Source organism: Lissotriton helveticus, chromosome 5_1, assembly GCF_964261635.1.
Source record: "Lissotriton helveticus chromosome 5_1, aLisHel1.1, whole genome shotgun sequence".
Lineage (NCBI taxonomy): Eukaryota > Metazoa > Chordata > Amphibia > Caudata > Salamandridae > Lissotriton > Lissotriton helveticus.
This window is the reverse complement of record NC_136065.1, coordinates 2048503357-2048527158: the sequence shown is the minus strand read 5'-3', so window position 1 is coordinate 2048527158 and position 23802 is coordinate 2048503357. Positions and strand designations below refer to the sequence as shown.

Sequence of the window (23802 nt, the reverse complement as noted above, 5' to 3'; positions counted from 1 at the left end):
TCTGGATCTACAGTATGGCTATCAACCTGCAAGGGTACCCCCGCCTTTATCCATATGAGCGCGCCTCTTGCATAAGCTGAGTAGGTAGTGCAGTATACCTGCCCACGCCATCTACGCTGCAGCGCCAGTCCCTCAGTTTTGGTGAGATGTGTTTCCTGTAGCAGCGCGATCTGTACTCCCCTACGCACTAAGTAAGCGTGGACCTTATGTCGTCTGGCCATAGTGTGCAGACCCCTCACATTCCAGGTGATACATTTCAGATTTGATAAGTCAGCCATAGTCCCATGTCTCGGCCACCTGCCACACTGAGCACATTACAGCTATGAAGAAGTATCCTTTGCAATCCACACCGATGACGAGTCCCCCCCTTAACAACAGCAAATCAACATGCAAACATGAACCCCCTTCCATCCCCCCCCAGAACAGGTACCAAATAGTGCCATCTAGTCCCCATCCAAACTATTCCCTCCAAAACCTCCCTTCCTACTAACCTAACGGTGGTCACCGTAGGTGTGCCTTAAGGGCAATGTGGGGGCCGAGCGTCGACGCGGGGTCCCGCTGCTAGCCGCATTGCGGCCGAGCTCGAGAGCATCAGGGTCCATAAGAAGAGTTCCTGCAACCCCTCCCATAGTCAGTGATTAACCAATTCTCCCCTATAAGTCCCATCAGCCCTAAGTGCCCGTCCCCTCTCCCAGCACCCCAATCAGAACCGCCTCACCCTAAAGCATCATTGTTCGTCTAGTAGACCTTCTGCCGTCTCAGGGGTGACCTCCGGGAACTTCACACTGTCCGATTCAGATCCCTCGGTGTCCGAGCGGCCCCCGCTCTCTCCAGGCTCCGAAAGCGCAGCTCCATGGTCGTCCTGAGGGCCAGACATGGAAGAGACCATCTCCAGCGCTCCCCGCCGCTCCTCCGCAGTCTCTACCATGGAGGGGCGAGCAGTCCTGCCCCCACGGTGCCTGAACCTCCTGGGTTTCCTCTGTAGCATATTCTCCATCGTGGGATGAGAGGAAGTTCCGAAGCCATCCTTGCCCGCTCTGTATAATTCAAGCCAACTACACACTTCGACCGGGGTTTCAAAGAGCTTGGTGGAGTCGTCCACAATGATGCGGAGTCGCGCCGGGAATAGTAGAGAGTACTGGATGCCCTCGGCGCGGAGTTCTCGCTTGACGGCCAGGAAGGATGAGCGACGCCTCTGCGTCTCGTAGGTATAGTCCGGGAAAATGTTCACACGGCTGTTGTCCACCTGATAAGGCCCCTTCTGTCTGGCAGCTTGCAATAAGAAGTCTCTGTCGCGAAAATGGAGCAGCCGCGCCACCACTGGACGTGGCGGGCGGCCCTGTAGTGGCGGTTTGGCCGGCACTCTGTGCGCCCGTTCCAATGTGTAAAAGGGGGACAACCCCTCCTGCGCCACAGCCGTCCGTAGCCAATTTTCAAGGAACTTCACCATGTCCCCCCCTTCAATTTTCTCCGGAAGGCCAACTATCCGAATGTTATTTCTCCTGTTGCGCCCTTCCGCATCCTCTGCCCGCTTCTCCAGCGCTTCTATACGGGATAGAGCGTCTTTCATCTTTGCGTCCAAGGCTTTTTGCGCTGGCTCCAGGTGTCGCACCGACCCTTCGACCTCCTTCATTCTGTCGGAGAGCTTGCCATGATCCGCTCGGAGAAGGCCCAAGCCCGTTGCCACCTGAGCGATGTCCTCCCGAAGGGCTGATCTGGTCTCTGTGATCGCCAGCAGGATTTTATCGAGTTGTTCCTGGATATGGGGGCTCCCCGGCCCCTCCGCGTGAAGGCGCTCCTCATTGTCCGGCGGCTCTGCGTCAGACGTGGTCTGGGTGCTTCCCTTAGGCCCTCTTGTTTTCCCCTTGGTGTTCAGGGTTCACAGCACAGCCGCAGCAGGAGCGGGGATGGTCAAGCCGGGGCCAACCTCGGTGCTTCGCGGCCCACTGCAACGTCACCGCTCAGTTGCCCACTTCCCCGCGTCTCTCCGGCACCCCTCAAGGCCAGCAGGGCCCCAGGTGTCGACCAGGTTGGTCGTCTCAGAGTGGGCCAGTTCAGGATCCAAGATGGCGGGTAGAGATTCCTCACGTCGACAAACCTCTGGGCAGAGGCGTGCCCCCAGGCTCTGCAGTAATGGCAGCAAGGCCCCAGCTGAACGTGGCGAAAGTCTCGAGGGTAGTGGGTCCTCACCTCGCCTCGGTCCACCCCCACCTGGCCCTCTCGAGAGTCTCCTCAGCTATGCGACGACGGAGCCAGCTCGCAGAGCTCAACAGTGACCCCCCCTCTTCGCAGGCCTGGCGTCAGTGTCGGAACGACGGGCCCCACTTCCAGGCACCCCTCCGCAGTGGCTGAGCCGTCCGCCCCTTTCGTCTCGCAATTCCCTCGACCCAATGGAGTGTCTCAGTTCAGGGAGCTCTGCTGCGACCTCAGGTACCCTCACGGACGCTCCTCACTCCCGCAACCTGTCGCCAGTCTCCGCAGCTCAATCACAGTGGGGGGGTCGCGCCTTCCATGCAGCTCGCTCACCTCCAATCCGGGTGTCAGGGCCAGTGTCGCGGCCGCCGCCGCAATGTCCGCCCGGCTGCGAGCAGGCTCCTCCGCTCCTCCCCCACTCCGTTCTGCACAGCGCCTCCCGGTCACCGGACGGCGGCGGCCTCCCTCGGGGGTCAACAGGGGGCAGGTCGCTGGAAGCCGCCCCAGCAGGGGAAGGAACGTCTGGTTCTCCGGGGGGCTTCGAGGCGTCCGCCTCTCCCAGGTCTCGGTCGTTCTCAGCTCCGGGGCAGTAAGTAAGGAGCAGGCGCCATTTTGGATTCCGTCTCGCGACCTCGCGTCTCTGCCGGTTTCCCCCAGTCCCGAGGCCGCCGCGGGCCCCGATTCGCAGGAGGGGGTGTCCAGGGCACTGGGCGATTTGTTTCGGGGTGCAGGTGTCCTCAGGACCTTTCCCCAACAGGATTAATGCGAGCTCGGCCGCGGAGCTGAGACGCTAGGCGACCTCCGCCATCGGCGATCAAGCCACGCCCCTTGCGCATAAGTGACCCATTACTATCTCTGCAGACCCTAGTTTTCAGGTGACTTCCACATCAACCAATGGAAACATATTTGCAGGAATAGGAAACAGGAAAGCAGCCAGGCTTCATCCAAATATGATTCAATAAATAGATTGGCCACTTATTCTAAGAAATAATACTTTAGAAAGCATGTCCAGCTCCCCAACTTAAAATACCAATGGTGTTTCTGTCCATGGTTCTAGTAGAATGTGCATAAGTGCACACCTTTAAAGCAGGCAACTGCATTTCTTAACATCAGAGAAAAAGAAATAACCAACACACTATGTTAGAGGTCTTGGAATCTTGTTTGAGATATTGTCACCATACGTGCCAAAAGACAGAATACTTTTACGCTCTCGTTTATTCAGGTAAAATGTAAGTCACATTAAGATTGTGGAGAACCCTGTTGGTGTGCGTTCTGAAAAAAAAATCTCTTGAGCGTAGAAGAATTTCAAGAGCAACATTAATGCAAAGAAACTGAAAGAATAAAGATTACACAGTCCATGCGGTTACAGCAAAGCTGCGCCTTACATACTATGTAACAAAGAGCATCACTTACAAACAGAATCTTAATTGAATATATGTGTCTATGTGCAGAATGTGGTTTCAGCTGCTTATTAAGTGCTTAAACAAAACAACATGATGAATATGCAGCGCTAACAAGCGTATGTGCACGCGTATTTCTAGGAGTTGTATGGTTATTACTCTTCGGATGTGAGTAGTTGTTACACATCCCCTGTTTAAGAAGGGAGTGCTGTATGGTGGTGTGGACCTGCAGGTTCAGCTACATTTGACGGGGGTACAAATGATGACTCGTCACGGACGACCTGCGCCCCCGTCCAGTTAGTCTCGCACGCTGCCCAGTCTCATGACTGTTGCCATTTTCTATAGGAGAGGAAACCGGGAACCAATCAGACAAATTCAAATGCACAGGTTTGTATGTAGCATCAAAGAAGAATGTTTCATATTTCTAAGCCGACCGAGTCTTAGCACTTAAGTAAGCAGAGGTTACCCAGAGATACACTAATATACCGAAGTTCACATGTGGTCAAGATGAGAAGCATGGACCCGAGATTCGGTTCCACAGCCCTCAGGCTCACTTCTCTCTCTCAACCCCTTGCCTCAGGGAGTCTGTCCGCTGACCCAGCCCATCGTGTGGTGCCCACAGTGCACTGAGGTCAGCCAAGTCCAGGCTGTCCGCTGACACAATGTGGTATTCCTCAGCGCATTGATGCTTGGATTGGCTTGCTTAGCGTCTCGAGGGCCGGTTGATGTAATAGCATTATGTTCTGCTGATAGAGCTGCTCGACCCGCGCCAAAAAAGATTACATATATTCAGACATTTATTTGGGAGATAAAATGTTGTTTAGTCAGTTTAGAGTCTTACTCATGCCTGCTGAGCACGACCAACGCTGCAGATCTTAGGACTGCAGTGCGATGTTCTAATCCTGGCTCTAGCAAGTGTTCATAAAACATGTGATTCTGGGCATATCAGCCTTCAGACTAAATTATGATTCATAAAGCTCTTTCCTCTCAGGGACATTCTTTCATTTCTTCTCTCTTGCACCGATATGTTCCTCAGCGCGAACTCCGCTCTTCCACTCACAATCTCCTCACCCCCCCGCCCCTTTAGGCGGAAAAAACATGGAGGCTTGCGGCTCTCCACACAGGCCCCTCTTAGGGTGACCAACTGGCATTGGTGCAAATTCAGGACGGCGAGTGTAAAAATTCAGGACAAAGGGTCAAAATTCAGGACACAAATTCAGGACAGGAGGTCAAAATTCAGGACAAAACTTCAGGACAATAGGTAAGTTTTACAGACACATCAGAGGTCGCGCAATAGTATATAATTAAGCCCAGCCATTTCCAAACATATTCAACCATTTGCAAACCTATCCATCATGTATCCTTCCATCTATCATTTCACTCATCCATCCCTTCATCCATCCCTTCACTCATCCATCCATTATCCATCCATCCACCCTTTCACCCTATCCATCTGAACACTTATCCATCCACTCTTCATCCCATCCATCCATTCACTCATCCATCCAGCCATTTACCCTTTCACCAATCCAGCCATCCTTTCACTTACTAATCCTTCCACCCATCCTCTCTTTTAGTCATCCATCCATCCTCCCTTTCTCTCTCCATCGACCCTTTCACTTAGCCATCCTTCCTTCCATCCATCCATCCATCCATCCATCCACCCACCCATCCATCCATCTACTCATCCACTCATGAATCCATCCATTGACCCTTTCACTCATCCATCTATCATTTCACTCCTTCACACATCTATTCATCCTTTTGTCCATCTACCCTCCCTTTCACTCACTCATCCATCCTTACATCCACCCTTTCACTCATACGTACATTAATTCACCCTTGCACTTGTCAATCCATCAATCATTTCACTCATCCACCCACCCACCCTCCACCCAACCATCCACCCACCCGCCCACACACTCATCCATCCTTTCACCCACCCACCCACCCACCCATCCATCCTTTCACCCACCCACCATCCAATCCACTCATCCACCCACCCACCCACCATCCAATCCACTCATCCATCCTTTCACCCACCCACCATCCACCCACCCACTCATTCATCCTTTCACCCACCCACTCATCATCCATCCATCCATCCTTTCACCCACTCTCCATCCATCCATCCTTTCACCCACCCACTCATCATCCATCCATCCATCCATCCTTCCCCTCATCATCCATCCATCAATCCTTTCACCCACCCCCTCATCATGCATCCATCCCCTCATCATCCATCCATCCTTCCCCTCATCATCCATCCTTTCACCCACCCCCTCATCATCCATCCATCCACCCTTCTCCTCATCATCCATCCTTTCACCCACACCCTCATCATCCATCCATCCTTCCCCTCATCATCCATCCATCCTCCCCCTCATCATCCATCCATCCATCCATCCTTTCACCCACCCCATCATCCATCCATCCTTCCCCTCACCACCCATCCTTTCACCCACCCCCTCATCATCCATCCATCCATCCATCCTTTCACCCACCCCCTCATCATCCATCCATCCCCTCATCATCCATCCATCCATCCTTCCCCTCATCATCCATCCATCCTTCCCCTCATCATCCATTCATCCTTCCCCTCATCATCCATCCTTTCACCCACCCCCTCATCATCCATCCATCCACCCTTCTCCTCATCATCCATCCTTTCACCCACCCCCTCATCATCCATCTATCCATCCTTCCCCTCATCATCCATTCATCCTCCCCCCTCATCATCCATCCATCCATCCTTTCACCCACCCCTCATCATCCATCCATCCTTCCCCTCATCATCAATCCTTTCACCCACCCCTCATCATCCATCCATCCATCCTTTCACCCATCCCCTCATCATCCTTCCCCTCATCATCCATCCTTTCACCCACCCCCTCATCATCCATCCATCCTTCCCCTCATCATCCATCCATCCTTCCCCTCATCATCCATCCTTTCACCCACCCCCTCATCATCCATCCATCCTTCCCCTCATCATCCATCCTTTCACCCACCCCCTCATCATCCACCCATCCACCCTTCCCCTCATCATCCATCCTTTCACCCACCCCCTTATCATCCATCCATCCATCCATCCATCCTTCCCCTTATCATCCATCCATCCATCCTTCCCCTCATCATCCATCCATCCTTTCACCCACCCACCCATCCATCCTTCCCCTCCATCCATCCCCTCATCCATCCATCCTACCCATCATCCATCCTTCCCCTCATCCATCCTTCCTTCCACTCATCCATCCATCCTTCCACTCATCCATCCATCCTTCCACTCATCCATCCATCCTTCCCCTCATCCATCCATCCTTTCATCCATCATCCATCCTTCCCCTCACCCATCTATCCACCCATCCTTCCCCTCCATCCATCCCCTCATCCATCCATCATTCCCCTCATCCATCCTTCCCCTCATCCACCCATCCTTCCTTCCCCTCATCCATCCATCCTTCCCCTCATCCATCCATCCTTCCCCTCCATCCATCCATCCTTCCCCTCATCCATCCATCCTTCCCCTCATCTATCCTTCTTTTCATCCATCCATCCATCCTTCCCCTCATCCATCCATCCTTCCACTCATCTATCCATCCTTCCCCTCATCCATCGTTCTCCTCATCCATCATCCAGCTACCCTTCCACCCAAACATCCAGCTATTTACATTTTCTCTCATCCATCCTTCCCCTCACTCATCAATCCATCAATCCTCTCATTATCCATTTATTCAATCTTTCATTCATCCATTCACCCTTTCACCAATTCATCCAGCCATCCTCCCAACCCTTCACTTACTTACTCGCCCACCTTTCCATATTAAATGTGGAGTGGTGTGGCTCACTGGTTAGAGGCGGCAGACCCGTAAGCAGAGGACGGCCCGGGACCAGGGTTCGATTCCCGACGCGGCAGGGTCGTGGACCAGGGTCAGCGGGCTCAATAATTCTCGCCTCGGTGCCTACTCCACTCAGGGACCACACTCGGCAACTCTGGGCATTAGCTTGCCTCATCTTCACAATGGCCCCCCAGACCGCCGGGGATGCTTGGTCGCACCTTAGAGATACCCATTAGGGACCATCTCTCAGGGTGAGCCAGGACGGGTTCCCCAGCGGTCGAAGCGCGGAGATACTCCTCCGGGAGTTGATTCTAGCGCTATATAAACCCACAATCAATCAATCAATTTGAGCTGAGCCCTTTTGAGAAGAGGCCCATCAGGAACTTCACCCTCGCTGCAGGAGCCGTTCCAGGACTGGGACAGAAGCCACCCAGGGCGGAGACAGGATCCACCACAGGGGGGAGCAGGAGCATTCACGGGGGGGGGGGGGGAGGGCAGGAGCCATTACAGGCAGAGGGGAGGGGGGACAGGAGCCACCACAGGAGGGGGAACAGGATCTTCCAGGGTGGACACAGGGGTGGGCATGCAGTATTCTAGTATCATCTTGGGCTCCTCGCCCCCTCCTGCACAAGACAACGAGATGACAGGCTCTCTGTCCAAAATGCAACCCCCCACTTTGATGTACAGTACTTACAGGAGATACTCTAAGAGAACTGGTTTAACTGATTGTCCTCCATACTTTGTTAATCAGTGTGGGTGCGATTGTGCCATTTCTTAATTTTATTACATTATAGACTGCATGTTTGAAGAACCGAGATTTGCTTACAATTTAGTGACAGTAATTAAGCTATGTGACAAGAGAGAACCACGTGCTGCCTCTGTGTAATCTGGCCGAGTCTAGGATGGTTGGGGCCCTGGGTAGAAATGGAATGTGTAAAGCCCCTCTAAATTGCAGAGACATGACGCATTCAGGGCTGTTTGCATCTGAATAGATGCCCCTGCTCCTGAAGCTGCAGCCCCCCTCTGTCACCTTCAAGCACCTCTTAACAGCTCATCAAGGGCTGAAGTCAAGGGCTGAAGGTGTGAGGGTTGCCATCCCGCTGCGCCTCTCCAATACTGCGGGGTATCTGAGCTTTGGAACAGCATCGGTGTCCAGAAGGGAGGTGGGTGCAAGCTGTGCCTGGTTAAAATTACGGACAAATGGCGTCCGTTAAAGAATCCTTCACGGACAACGGACAGACGGCCAAAATTACGGACTGTCCGTGAAATTTACGGACGGTTGGTCACCCTAGCCCCTCTTTTTTGGAACTCCCTGCCCCCTGCACTGCGTCTTCTTCCTTCCCATGCTCACTTCAGAAAATCCTTGAAAACCTGGCTCTTTTCGTCAGCATACAACCGAGTTCTTCAGACCAGTTTTAGACAGCTTTTCCACCCCAGCGCCAAGGTACCGTAGGTGAACGTGCGCTTGACAAATATTATTTATCATCATATCATATCAACATTGCTCAGTATAACACAGCTGAATCTACAATTTCGGTCTCAGTGGGAGCACACGGATGCCACTGTTTAGGTGCAACCAGTGTTCGAGGTGCCCCCACTACATGGAGACAGGGCTCTCTACAAAGCGCCAGAGCTTCCTTAAGAACACCGTTTGTGGCACAGTTCTTACGGTTTAGACGGTGGCACAGTTCTTACGGTTTAGACGTTTACTATCATCCATTCAGGAATGTATCGATAGCTGGCAGCGGTAAGGAGAAACGATACAATGAGGATCATGCTTAAGTGTAACGGAAACTAATTAAAACAAATCTATCCAACAATACTGCCCGAGTGTAAAACATTGACTTAATATTTTAAGCATGAACTTCCATGTGTCATTGTCTTGCATGAATACAGTGCATTTATCCAGCAACTTTGTTGCCCTCTTTCCTAGTTATCTGTAATAATTTGTCACAAGTGCAGCGCTCCTACACTTTCAGTCATTGCATTGTAAAGCAATCCTGTTGGAACCGACAACCAAACTTTTAATACCTAGTCTTGTGTAAGCAAGGTGCTAACTCACAAAACAGTTTGTACCATATATGGAGCACAAATGGTTAAAACAGTTTATTCAGTGTAAATACTTACTCAAATGGGACGAGTCCCTCAAGAAACACCTACTTTACAGAACAGACTGAGGGAGGGGTGCTACTAAACCAATCCTGGGGTGGAGAGTTCCCGGGCCTACGAATATGGTCCGTGGGTAAGTAGAACGAGTGACGGGCAACTCGGCCAGCGCCTCCTCCAACTGGAGCAGCTGCAGCAGTAGTCGGTACATGTCCGTCAGAATAAGCAGGCACGTGTAACAGCTGACAGCAATCCCCAGGCGGCGCGCACCATTTCGGTCTGCTTCACTGATGAGTACGGGTCTCCGTTGGCAAAGTATCCCGAAGCTGTATTCATCAGTAGGCCCTCCCGCCGCAAATCCTCCACCGTGGGTGCCAGCTCCTGCACCAAGCACGGGCTCTCGTAGGCGATGGGCTCTCGTGGGCGATCAGCTCCCCGCGCTTCAAGAAGCAGCCGGTTGCGTGCTCTACCAATGCTGCAAGTACGTGAGCCTTCTTGGAGCGGCCCTTACGCTCACTAGAAGGTTAAAGTGAAAGTGGGCACCCGGGTTGTTATTGAAAGCAGGCGCCCGTGTGCTGCCTGCAGTAAGAGAAACTCATTAATAAAAGTAGTGCTTACAGACTAAAGAAGGCGTACCATGTAACAACCGAAATAAAGGGGCCAATAGCCATGGGAGGTTACAAATGAAGACAAGGGACTAACAAGTCAATTACTGAATCAGAAGACAGCATTTACGAAGGACAAAGACACAAGCCATTGAAAAAAAAGGGCGGAGTGTGGGCGGGGCTTCTCCTCCATACTCCACTACAACAAGTCTCGCAGAGCAGAGCATGCGTGCTGACTTAGGATCGACCTAATAATTACATCGAAAAGGTGATGTGAATAGTGTACTTCATAATTATAGGGACTTCAAATCCTAAAAGAGAAATAGCCAATCTAAGAAAAAAAGCCTAGAGTCCAAGCGTAGACTAGACTAGATACCATGTTATGAAACTAGCCAACCACCAGTGCATCCTGAAAAGCTGAAATAGCATTTGGGAAATGCATGCATCCACTGTTTAGTTTGGCTAACTGCATGACTTGGAAATGGTAATAGAGCCCTTTGTTTGAACATACTATTATTAAGCACCAAGCTGCCCCCAATAGGTGTACGTGCTCATTACAAATACACATGATGTTAGGTTAAAAACATGGTATATAACTGCAGCACTGAGCCGGTTACCTGTTTTGAGACCTTTTATTCTTAGAAAAACAGCATATAAGGGAAATTACAAAACCACCTCAGGATCTATCAATCCAAAAAACATCGTTCATCAGGCGTCACACCCCTGAGTTACAAGTAATCTATTTGAGAACACCAAGAAACTCCTCTAGCACAGCAACCTTTTTCACAATAAATCATCCAAGCAACAGTGGTCCAATAAATGCACAAGTCTCAATGACTACCCTAACAACAAGAAGGGTCTGTTGGCAATTTATCAGGACCAGAGATACCTATCCTATACGGCTAGGTGACTAGTTCAAGATATGTTGTGGTTATCAGGGTAATTATGAATGAACCAACAATGGAATAGATGAGCGCACTCCAAGTTATCAGTGTGTTATCGGTATAGAACAGGTAAGTGGAGCAGATTGGTTAATCCTCCCGAGTATGAGGATGAGACAAAATCTGAAAGCGTTGTCCTCACATTCTGAGAGGCGTCTCCAACTTGCACTCAAGAGATATGTTTGTGAATAAATTGATCACTTCTTGATAAATCCTTCTCAAAAGACTTTAATAAGTTAATCCAAATATTTGTATCATGGTATCAAAACGTTATTTCAGCATAACAGTGACTCATGTTGTGCCTTTCTTACTAACATTCAAACACCGTTCTCCTTCACATGGAATGACCTTTCTTTAAATGTCTTGGAGAATTACAGTCACTGTAACAAGTGTGAGAAGTTGGCCTGGCCTTGTATATGCTGTCCACTAGTTATAGTGGGCACCTTGCACTAGTCTAATCGACCCTTACTGATGATTAGGTTAAAGACAACCTTTATGGAAAGATATCCTAGTGGTAGCTATGGAGAGCAGCCTTCAGGCTAAGTCTCGAAGGAATGTAAAGCAGCTTGGTTTAAAAGATTATAACCTCCTGAATTACCAAATCAATCAATCAATACATTTGTAGAGCGCACAACTCACCCGTGAGGGTCTCAAGGCGGTGGGGGGATGGGGGTGGGTGCTGCTACTGCTCGAACAGCCAGGTATTGAGGAGTCTCCTGAAGGCCAGCAGATCCTGGGTCTGTCATAGGCGGATGGATGGGGAGGGTGTTCCAGGTGTTTGCGGTGAGGTGGGAGAATGATCTGCCGCCAGCGGCCGCTCAACGGATGCAGAGGATGGTGGCGAGGGCAAGGTCAGCGAAGCGAAGCTGGTGGTTCGGGGTATAGAAGGTGAGTCGTTCGTTGAGGTATGCTGGTCCGGTGTTATGAAGAGCTTTGTGAGCGTGGGTGAGGAGCTTGAAGCTTATCCTCTTGTTGACGGGGAGCCCGTGAAGGTCTTTCAGGTGTGCTGTAATGGGGCTCTGGTGGAGATGTCGAGGATGAGGCGTGCAGAGGCGTTCTGTATGCGTTGTGGTAGTTTCTAGAGTTTGGCTGATTTTCCTGCTTAGAGAGCGTTGCCGTAGTCCAGTCTGCTGGTGACAAGCACCTGGGTGACTTCCTTCTGGTATCGTTGGGGATCCATCTGTAGATCTTGCGGAGCATGCGGAGGGTGTTGAAGCAGGAGGGGGGGTTTGGCGTTCACTTGCTGGGTCATTGACAGTGCGGTCCAGTTCAGTGCTTTGTCGCGGGTCCCTGCGTTGTGGAGGCGTGTGCAGAGGGTGTGGTGGCAGATAGTGTCGAAGGCGGCCGAGAGGTCCAGGAAGAAGAGGGCCGCGGTTTCTCCATTGTCCATCATGGCCCGGATGTCATCGGTTGCGGCGATGAGGGCTGTTTCGGTGCTGTGGTTGATGCGGAAGCCGGACTGGGATGGGTCAAAGATGTTGTGCTTTTCGAGGAAGGAGGTCAGTTGCCTGTTGACGATCTTCTCGATGACTTTTGCCTGGAACGGGAGGAGGGAGATGGGCCGGATGTTCTTGAGGTCCTTGGGGTCAGTTTTGGGTTTCTTGAGTAGGGCGTTGATCTCAGCATGCTCCTAGCTCTCCGGGAAGGTGGTAGTCTCGAAGGAGCTGTTGATGATTTTGCGGAGATGGTGTGCGATGGTGAAGCTTGCTTTGTTGAAGATATGGTGCGGGCAGGGGTCCGATGGTGAACCGGAGTGGATGGTGTTCATGGTTTTGATGGTGTCTTCGTCATTGACGTGGGTCCAGGAAAGCAGGGGGGGGGTCTATGTTTATGTGGCTGGGGGGCAGTGAGTCTGAGGTGTCTGTGTCAGACGGGGAGGCCTGGTTGCTGAAGCTGTCGTGTATGTCTGCGATCTTGCGGTGAAAGATGGTGGCTAGGATGTCGCAGAGGTCCTGTGATGGCGGGATGTCATTGGAGTTGGAGCTGGGGTTGGAGAGTTCCTTCATGATGTTGAAGAGTTTTTTGCTGTTGTGTGCGTCGTTCTCAATGCGCTCTTTGAATGATGTCCTTTTGGCGGTACGGATGAGTTGGTGGTGAATGAAGATGGCGTTCTTGTAGGCTGAGTTGCTGTCTGTTCGTGGTGCCACTTTTCTCGAGTCTACGGAAGGCCTGTTTGGATGCCTGGAGGTTGGAGGTGAACCAGATGGCTTTTCTGTCTGTTTGAGGGTTTCTTGATCAGGACGAGAGTGTTGGTGCAGTCGTCGATCCAGTGCCTGAGGTTGAGGGCGTCGGAGTCGGTGTTGGTAGTGTCCGTTGGTGAGTTTCGGGCGAGGGCGGTGACTAGCCGGTCTTCAGTTACTTTGCTCCAGCTGCTGGTGGGGGGTCCGTTGTGTACAGTGGTACGTTGTCGGCTTTTCGAAGGTGAAGTGGATGCAACGGTGGTCGGTCCAGTGGAGTTCAGTGTCTAAAGGTGACGTGGTTGCTGGCTGAGATGATGGGGTTGAGCATGTGTCCGGCGGAGTGGGTGGGAGCCGTGACGAGCTGTTTGAGTCCGAGGTTGGCAAGGTTGTCAAGCAGGGTGGTGGAGTTGCTGTCGTTGGTGTTCTCGAGGTGGAAGTTCAGGTCTCCGAGGAGGATGTAGTCCCTGGACGCAAAGGCGTGCGTGCGGACGAAGTCGGCGATAGTGTCGCTGAACTGTGTCCGGGGTCTGGGGGGTCTGTAGATGAGGGTTCCACTGAGGGTGGTGTTGGGGTCGGTGTAGATCTGGAAGTGCAGGTGTTTGGCGGTGATAAGCATGTCGTTGGTGCTGGTCGAGATTCTAAGGGTGTTTCTGTGGATGATGGCGATTCCTCCTCCTGTTCCGTTGGTGCGGTCTGTGCGGGTGATCTTGTAGCTGTCAGGGATGGCTATAGCGATGTCGGGTGCCGAAGAGGGGTTCATCCAAGTCTCCGTCAGGAAGGCGACGTCAGAGGAGGTGGAGTCGAGGAGGTCCCAGAGTTCGAAGGCCTGTTTGCAGGCGGAGCGGGTGTTGAGTAGAAGGCATCGGAGGCTGTTGCGACCTATCCCGGTGGGTGTGGTGGTGGTTTGGGGGCTGGTGTAGCGGCAGTTCAGGCAGGAGAAAGGTTCATGGTTCCGCTTCGGGGTGGCCTGGAAGCAGGTGTGTGATTGGCCGGCGTTGATTGCGTGGAGGCTGCTGGCGTCGTAGCAGTGTCGGGTGTCGCGGCGTTCGTGGGGGCCAGAGGGTCTGGCGGTGGGCGTGGTCCAGGCGCGGACGGCCGCAGACGAGTTGCCTTAGGTGTGCCTGCGCAGCGGCCGCCATTATAAGGGGAGGTGGGAGGGAGGAGCAGCTGGGAGGCGGGAGGATGAATGGGCAAGCGGGAAAAAAAGGGTGAAAAACGGTGCCACAGAGGGAAAAGGGCACCAGCGGGGGCAATGAGAGGGGCACAGAAGGCAAGGGGACACAGAGGCAAAAAGGAGCAAAACATAAGACAACAAGCTCAACAAAATGACAATGTACAGAGAACACAGCTCAGGCAGAGGGGTCTAGAACCTACGTCGGTGCCAGTTAGCAGAGGGACACGGGCACACCGGTGGTGCTGTGCGGCGTGGGTGAGCGACCTACCTGAATCAGGGTCAAATGAAAGGAGAACCACACAAGATATATATAAAATATATGTATTTATTACTAAACACTCTCTACTAACCTCTTTATGAGATTAGAGAACAAGGCACACAATATTACAGTACTAGAATGACAGTAAATAGCACAATATACAGCGGGTTTTCAGGGGAGACAGGACCATATACAAAAAAAGTGGTATAACAACCACGACTTGACTAGACACAGTGCCTAGAGCACGTAGAATCGCTGGGACCCCAAGGAACCACCCAAGGTAGTGACACAGGGGACCCATGGGGGAAGCGTGCAGTGCGAGAACACAGCCGCGAACTCCGTACAACTCTATGGGGGAGTTGGAATTTTAAAGAATAAGGACACTTAGGAGAGGACTTTGAGCAAACCCTTTCAGACTTAGAATGTTCTAAGGCCAGCACTCATGTGAGTATGGGAGTACTCGTGTTACCTAACCCAGGGAAGCCGGGTGCATAGGTGTCATATGGTGACAGGAATCTTCGTCGTTTTCAATGGCGAGATGTTGCAAAGTGCTGCTGCCGTGAAGAGGAAAAGTGCCCGGAGTGATCGAAGCCTGGATTGAAGCAGAGAAGGACCTGAAAGCAGAGAGGACAGAGTCTGGGTCACTTGCCAGTGACAAGGGGCACAATAGACGAATTCCCACCGATGTCGGGTGCTTCAGGTGAGATGTGATGAAGCTTGACGCTGCAGTCACGGGGACCAGTAGACGTCGACGACGACCTAAGTCCGCAGGCGAGCTGTCCCACGAAGGATGGCGAGTGCTGGGGGGTCAGTGTACGGATCGAACACCAACAAGCCTTGGCAAGTGCAACCCACGCGGTTAGAGAAAAGATGCTTCGGTGAGGACCAGCAAGTCCCTGGGAACTCCCCAAGCGATGGAAAGTCAGAGCACGTCTGGAGCAACCAGGAAAGCCTGTTGAAATTCAAAGTTCCCTTCTCAGGGACTTACAGGTCGACAGACCAGGGATCGCGAAGAGACCTCGAGAGGAATCACAAAACACCAGCCCACGGAACACTTGTGGAGAGTAGGCCGTTAATCTTCCATGGAATCACTGCTCGGGGTCTGGACTACGAGTAGCCCAAAGCACAGCTTAGGGGTCGCCGGAAAGCAGATGCTTCTGCAAATGGACACGGTGCCCAGGAGTTCGGGTTGCACGGTCCCCACGAGGGATACGGTCTCAGAATTGCTGAGCACACTAGTCGACCTCGGGGACACTTGGAAACCCACCTCCTGTGTTGCAAAAGTCTTCGGAGTCCTCAGGAGCTACGGCGTTGCCCACCGGTCAGATGCGTCTTTGGTGCCTGCTTCTCAGGGGAGTAACTCCTTTACTCCAAGGGAGATTCTTCAGTCATCTAGCGCAGTGTAGATCGTCAAAGTACTTGGTTTCTGTAGCAGAGTTTCATTCAGGTAAATCTAAAGTCTGGTAGCCAGGGGTTCCTACTTTATACCCAAGGAAGGGGTGGGACAGGCTCCGGGGACCCACCTATGGGAGGGTCAGGACAGAGGGGTGGCTACACCCATGTCCTTTGTCCAGTTTCACGCCAGAGCAGGGGCTGATAGCCCCTGCAACTAGTTTGAGCTGGACTATGCACAGGGACACCAAATGTGCCCCCAGTGCAGACATCAAAGCACTCTTGGAGTACACCCACCCAACCCCAATAAACTAAAGCCTGTCTGAGAGGTGGTCACACCTCCCTGTAACAGGAAACCTATTGTACAGCTTCCCCTGCTGGAGTTTCGTCCAGCAGCAGGAGGGCAGACGTGTGTCTGTGGCTGGCAGCATCCATCTTGCGATGCCAAGGTCTTTTAAGCTGGTACCGGGTGTACCGGTGTTGTCCTACTTCTTCCTCTAGGAGGGTGGAATCATACCTCCCCTGCCAGATACTGGCAGGGAGGTATGATTCCAAGGTGTTTGACACCAAACATGACAGGTTTCTGTGCAGCCGTTTTAAAGTTATCATTTACTGATAGGTTATAATGTACTTAAGAGTATATGGTATGGCTGCACCACAGAACAACCCCGGAGAATAGATTCCGAAGGCTGCAGAGGGGCCCTGCTCATGCATGGACACCCTCTCACGTAAAAAACCAAGCACCCTGCCTTCAGGATTGATAAGGCTTGCACTAGGTGTGACTGATAGGTATATATGTGCAGTGATAAGGTAGACATAGTAAACCTATATCTCAGTAAGGGGTGCATGCACCATCTTACACAGGTTGCAGTAGCAGACCTGTGGTGTCAATTTGTGTGGCCTCTCAGGGGTGGCATAATATATGCTGCAGCCCCTGGGAGGCCTCTGGGGTACCTATGCCCTGGGTATATAGTATACCATATAATAGGGACGTATAAAGGTAGCCCAAAGTCCAATCTGGAGTGTATCTAAAGTACATGCAATCAGTTTAGGGAGAAAGCAGATAGACTGGGGTCCTGATTAGCAGGATTCCAGTCAAACTAAGTTGAAAAAAAAGCAAAACACCCGAAAAAAAGTGGGGATAACCAGGCAGTCAGATTACACCTTCCTACAACTAGCATCAATTTTTGACGTGGATGTTCACATTTCATTACGTTACCTTGGCATAAGTGCCATTCCTGGTACTGATCCTTAATTTCTTCTATGTTTCAGATATTAAGCCCCCGATGAAGGGCTCTATTGCCCGAAATACATTGGCCATAAGAATACATGTGCAATTAATTTGATATCACCGTTATGCTAAAATAACGTTTGATACCAATATACAAATATTTGGATTAACTCATTAAAGTCTTTTGAGAAGAATTTATCAAGAAGTGATCAATTTATTCACAAACTTATCTTTTGAGTGCAAGTTAGAGACACCCCTCAGAACGGGAGGACAGCGCTTTCAGATTTTATCTTAGTAATTAGTCACAACATAATATTCAAGGTAAGAATCTACCTTTTTCGTCACACTGACCTGAAAGACATAAAATTACAAAAAATACACGCAGTTTATATAGACTTATTACAATTTTGGCCAAAAGAGGGCTCAATTCAGAGTTGCAATTTGCATTTGTCTGCTTAACCGTTTGGTCCGTTCTCAGCCCCATAAAGTAGTTAGTGGTGACAATTAGTCAAGGAAAGGGGTAAGGAGGTAAAAAGGTAGCGCGTACTAACCGCTCATATGCGACCTACGGTGTAAGAGATGCATAGCACGGGTCAACAAAGAATGTGCGTCTTACCTCCTTTCTTTCATACCGTCATGCTTCTGCTCAGTACTCACTCTATGGCAGAGTTCAGTGATACTCTGCACGTACCCCGGCTCTGGGCTCCGTAACAGTGTTGTTATTCCGGGTGGTTAAATAAAGTTTGGGTCACTTCCTTATCATTGTCCACAAAGACTAGTACGTCAACTGTGGCGGCCATCTTAAGGAGGGCCGGCGGGCTGATTTCACTTTGTTCTCTAATGTTTAGTTATGTGCCACTTTCTAATGGTGATTAAACTAGTGTGTGCTCCGTTATGGCTCCATTAGGGAGAGCGAGCGGGCACATCGATTCGTAATAACTATTTGTGGTGCCTTAAATGAAAGTCATGATTAACCAATTATTGCAGGGTGGCTCTGTAAGAATGAGGCAGATTTATTGATTAACCAAAACCCCAAAATACCTTATGTCTACACCCTACCCAAAATTTACAAGATCATCTCTCCTCCTCCAAGAAGACCCATAGTCTCTGGAATTGGCTCCCTGCTGGAATCGTTATCCAAATTTAGTGATCATTTTTTAAAACATTTGGTCAAAAAGCTTCCTTCTTTCGTTCAACATACGAGAGACATACTGAACCTGATCACATGTACTAATACTGAGAAACCACAAATCGACCTCCTAATCATACTGTTCGTAGAAGCCTTCTATACTAACATCGCTCAGAGGGCTACACTTGAGGTAGTCGAGGAAATCCTGAGGTCAGGAGACTGGTCATCCCAGACACCAATAAGCTTCATAATGGAGAGTGCTACTTTAGCCCTAACAGAAACGTTCCTCCTGTTTGAAGGCCGCCTGTTCCACAAAACCCAGGGGACTTCAATGGGCAGCACTTTATCCCCAAATCTGGCATGTTTGTACATGTCAGACTTTGAAGAAAAGCACATCCTGTCACATACCAGCCCATACACTAGTATTCTAGTGACGTGATGTTACATTGACGATATACTGATTTTCTGGAAAGGAGACAAGGACATTGTAAACGTTGTCATAGGATGGATCAATAACTTGAACCCATACCTCAAATTTACTGCGAATTTCTCACATGAAAAGCTATAAATGAAGAGGGTTGGAAGCGCACTCCCTATTCTAATTAATCACAAACCGGTCAAACAAATCTGAAAAAATGTTGGCAATGGTGCCGCAGCGTAGCACTTGCTGTCTATCAAGTGCTGAATAACATGAAATAAAGAAAACTACCAAAGAAGCACTGTGCATGTATAGCCCGTGAGGACTCTCTACTCATATCATCAACATAATACAATACGCATTATATAGGGAACAAATGTTTCGAACAAACAGTTAATCAGTTATTCCTTTGAATATTTAATGTTAGATATCTCTTCAATTATTTTAACAATTGCTTAATACATGCTGATTTGTCATTTTGCTGAAGCAAAACATGAATCTCTGGTCCATTGAAATCAAGAAACCCATTGATTGCTGTTAAACAGTAAAATACATTCTTCCATCAATGAAAATAATAGCGTAACATTTTATGCAATGCCCGATGCATTTCGGGACAGTGATGTCCCTTCCTCAGGGGCAATCTGGCTGAACGCTTCTGCTCACCAACTGGTAATAGAAAACAGCTGAAGTATTGTTCAATGTTCGCTCTGTGCTGCGTGGTGTCTATGCGCGGTCAGGGGCCAATATACCTCATGGATTACGGCGCCGAAAACACCGGGCGGCTGTCCACGCAATCTCCCAAAGTTCAATCACACACTGTGCCTACTCGCTGATGGTGCCGCTCAATCTGTGTGATTGTAGTGATGGATCTACCTCCGTCCTCTGCTGTAAACTTAGTACGATAAGGCGTGTGAAAAGCTGCCATAACTAGATCTGCTGATCAAACTTTCTGAGGGTGAAATCAACACAAAAACCCACCGACAGCCACAGCCCACTACTATTTAGCAGTCACCACCCGAGGGCCCTACGGGAGAAGAATCTTTGGTATGGCAGTTTCTGTGGCTATGCCGCAATTGTAGTAACATCAAGCACTATAAAAAACAAGCCAACGATTTGGTGACACACTTGGCTAGACGCAAGTACCCAACAAGACAAATAGAAATTGCACAAAAGAGAGCACGGAATAACTATAGAGAGTCCCTTCTAGAACCATGAGAGAGACCCGTCAGGTGACAAGACGTGTGTGACCACAATCCCTCCAGAGTCCAACTTTATTAAGAAAGTTATTAACACTGGAATATCCTGCAAACAGACAATCTGATATTCAATCCACCGAGATTTGCATTTAAAAGAACAGAGAATTTAAAAGACTTGCTCATCAACACAAGACCAAAACCACACACGCCCCCACTTCAAAGACCACTTTGGAATTTGCCACCAGTGGTGGGCCATTGTTCATGTGGACAATGCGGTCTCTGTCCTCTTACAAAGCCAACAAAGAAGAATTGACAGATACCCTGACATGGACACAACAAAAACATACCAACTGCAACACACAAAATTGCATATATTTTATTACCTGTCCCTGCCAACTCAAATATATAGGCTGACAACTCGAGCGGCCAAGGTACGAATTACCAAACATCGCAGTAATATCAGATGCAAAAGCACCAACACTAAGATGTGCCACCATTACACCACTGTCGGTCACTCACCAGACGAAATCAGCTGGACAATACTTGAGGCTTACACACAGATAAGACAAGAAACACTATTTAGGAAGGAGCAAAGGCGAATTTTCAGATTGTCCACACAGAGTTGGACGGAATGAGGATATAACTTGAGGGCAGCTTAGAAAATCAATACTACCCCCCAAGCTGCGTTCTGCACAACATCAGATATCATACCTCAATCCTTCATGGAGAACATGGCCCACGAGACATCCAAACTTGGGTCCTCTAACATGCCCTCATACATGAACTCCCCCTTTTGTGTGTCCCCATATGCACCAGCTTCTGGAAACTACAAAGAGAATGACAGACAGGAAGGGTTTACACTGCCGCCAATAACCTTGCCACACCGCATAGCAATGTTTCATTTCGGTGAAAGTAAAATATTAAAGGAGCATCATGCAATAATTGGTTAATCTTGACTTTCATTTAAGCAGCACAAATAGTTATTATGGATCGATATGCCTGAACGCTCTACCTAATGGAGCCATAACGGGACACACATCAGCTCAACCACCATTAGAAAGTGGCACATAGAGTGAGTAGCGAGCAGAAGCATGACGGTAAGAAAGAATGGCGGTAAGACATGCGTTCTTTGTTGACCCTTGCCGTGCATCTCTTACTCTTTAGGTTGCAAATGAGTGGTTCGCTCCAGTAACTTCCGTGTGACCGACACTTACTGAAATTAGGTGAGTGAATCTCAAAGTGGCATGTTTCTGTGAGCACATATGTGGGGCTGCCCAAAAAATTACGATTTACTTATAGTGACAAGCATGAATTTATGAACACTTGGGCATTAGATTTAAATAACCAGTTTGCTCACATGCATCAAGATGAAAAAAACAACAACAAAAAAACATTTGATTACCAAAAAACCTTTTATCACTAAAAAGTCCATCATTATAGTCCTATGTAAAGTGTATGCTGGGACGCGATTGGGGCACACTTCCTTTTTACCTCCTTACCCCTTCCCTTGACTAATTGTCACCACAAACTACTCATTGGGGCTGAGAACGGACCAAACGGTCGAGCAGATAAATGCAAATTGGAACTCTGAATTGAGCCCTCTTTTAGACAAAATTGTAATAAGTCTATATAAACGTGTATTGTTTGTCATTTTATGTCCTTCAGGTCAGTGCGAAAAAAAAGGTAGATTCTTACCGTGAATATTATGTTGTGACTAATTACTAGGATAACCACGACAGACCTTGAACTAGTCACTTGGTAGTGTAGGTTAGCTATCTCTGGTCCTGACGAATAGCCAACAGACCCTTCTGGGCTATAATAGGCAAGAAACATGTTGACCTCACATTTTCAAAGACTTCTCACGATTGCTCCTAGGGCCATTGTATCCCATATGAGCACCACCATACCTTTTTAATTAGGGTAGAGAGCTTCACCAGTAAAATGTACCCTAACTAAGCATCACTATACCTATTTTAAGCTACTTCCACCACACTACACACAACCCAAACTTCTTCATACAGCTATTTTAAAAGATCTCCGGCAAAGAGCCCCTTAGTGGATGCCCGTTGGGAATTGCAGCACTGGCCTGACAAAGACCATGCCCAGATGATGAAGTATGACACCTCTCGGTGTGTGTGTGAAGGCACTTGCTCCTATTGGAGCGTATTCCACTGACTTGGACTTACGCGTAAATCACTGTCTGTGTAAAAAGAACTGAACACTTCTATATTTCTAAGTTATTGTGATAAGGAGCGTGTGTGCTGGACCTATTAAAAAGCTCCTTGTTCCTCCAATTTGAATTACCCTAAAAACAACCCAGTTATTCCGATTGTCTACAGCATGGAGAAGTGAGTGTAACAACAAAGCAAGACACCCATCAAGCTTACACTGAACAAATACTGCATGGAGAGAGCTCTATTGCTTCTCACATACCCTATAAAAATGTGCATGCATACAAGAATGATAAGTTTGCACTGGCATGACTAAACCAGATGTAAGACTCTCACACGCCTCAAAGCACTAACAACATACCACAACTGCACACTTTCCAAAGAAACCTAAATGACACCTTCATTCCCTTTAGTTTCACACTATAGGCAAGTGTCTGCTATAACAAGGTAGATATCTTAACATATGCCACTGATTGTGTTTAAATGTTAAGCTTGATACAAATAAATCAGAGCAATTGAATTAGAGTATCGCTTCTTCAAGGAGCAAAATAGTCAGAAATATTTAAAAAAAAAAGATATTTAATCACTTAATAGCAATAGCCCATGGTAGAAACAGGCACAGGGAGGAAACGTAGGTTCCAGTAGACTAAACTGCCACGGATTTCCCGAGAAGCTTATCTCACTCCTCCCTAAAATTCCAAAGTCAGCTGCCTGGGCATTTAGTGTTCCCCAAATTCATACATCCCCAGTATTTCAGAAGTCACCTGCAGTGGCTCTACTTTGCCTCAAGGATTAAACGGCCTGATATCTCCCATGTTCCATTGAGCCTTCCCACTACATCTGAAATAACTACTGACAGAGTGCGCAGTGTTAGCTCTTGAACTGTGAAAAACTTTTCCGCAGTAGCACCACTGAATTTGAAAAGTGAAACCGTCAGTGGCAAATAACCTTGGGGCGCATAAGCTATACATATATACGGTTTTTGGGTTTCGCTGGGTCTGTTTTGTAATTAGGGCTTCCGGTTTTATGCTATTGACATTTCCGTCTGTATTGATCCATATTTATTTTTTTGTCATTTTATCTGTGTTTAGCCATATTTATTTTGTGTTTTGTGAAATAAATGAGGCTGAAACTGCTATATTTCCATATTTATTTACCGATAAATATGAACTAATGCTTAAATGCCTGCCAAGTTTCAGAGATATAAACATCCAAAGAAGAGGAATCAATGCGCGCATGTGAAAATATGCAAATTTCGGAATCAAACTTATGCCTGTCTACTGCGGTTTACACCTCTTTACTAAAATTCCTTTCTTTATTAACTCCTTACCTATCAATCCACAAAGCTATTTGCCAGGCAGTCATGACAGAGAATATTTAGAATCATAAAAAAGCAACCAAATTGCCGTTTTTATCCACATTTAAAGATAAATACAGACAGGGAATCAAAAGATTTTCTGTCTGCATTTATCTGTAAAAAAAATCAGTAAAAACAGCGAGCCTTATTTGTAATTTAACCCAGTTAGCTGGCGTACCTGCTCAGACCCATGAGTAAACTGAGCAGGGAA

The 23802-nt window shown here is 48.8% G+C and overlaps 1 protein-coding gene across 4 annotated transcripts in view; it reads right to left on the bottom strand.

Annotated features, from left to right (window-relative positions):
* NELFE (negative elongation factor complex member E) overlaps nucleotides 1-23802 on the bottom strand; it is a 66084-nt gene that overhangs the window by 41785 nt on the left and 497 nt on the right. Inside the window, exon 2 of one of the 4 annotated variants that reach the window (XM_078645901.1) lies at nucleotides 20775-20889. The exons of the other annotated variants lie outside the window; for them this stretch is intronic. The gene's annotated coding sequence lies outside the window, so the exon portion shown is untranslated. The remainder of the gene's footprint in view (nucleotides 1-20774; nucleotides 20890-23802) is intronic. 4 annotated transcript variants of the gene reach the window in all.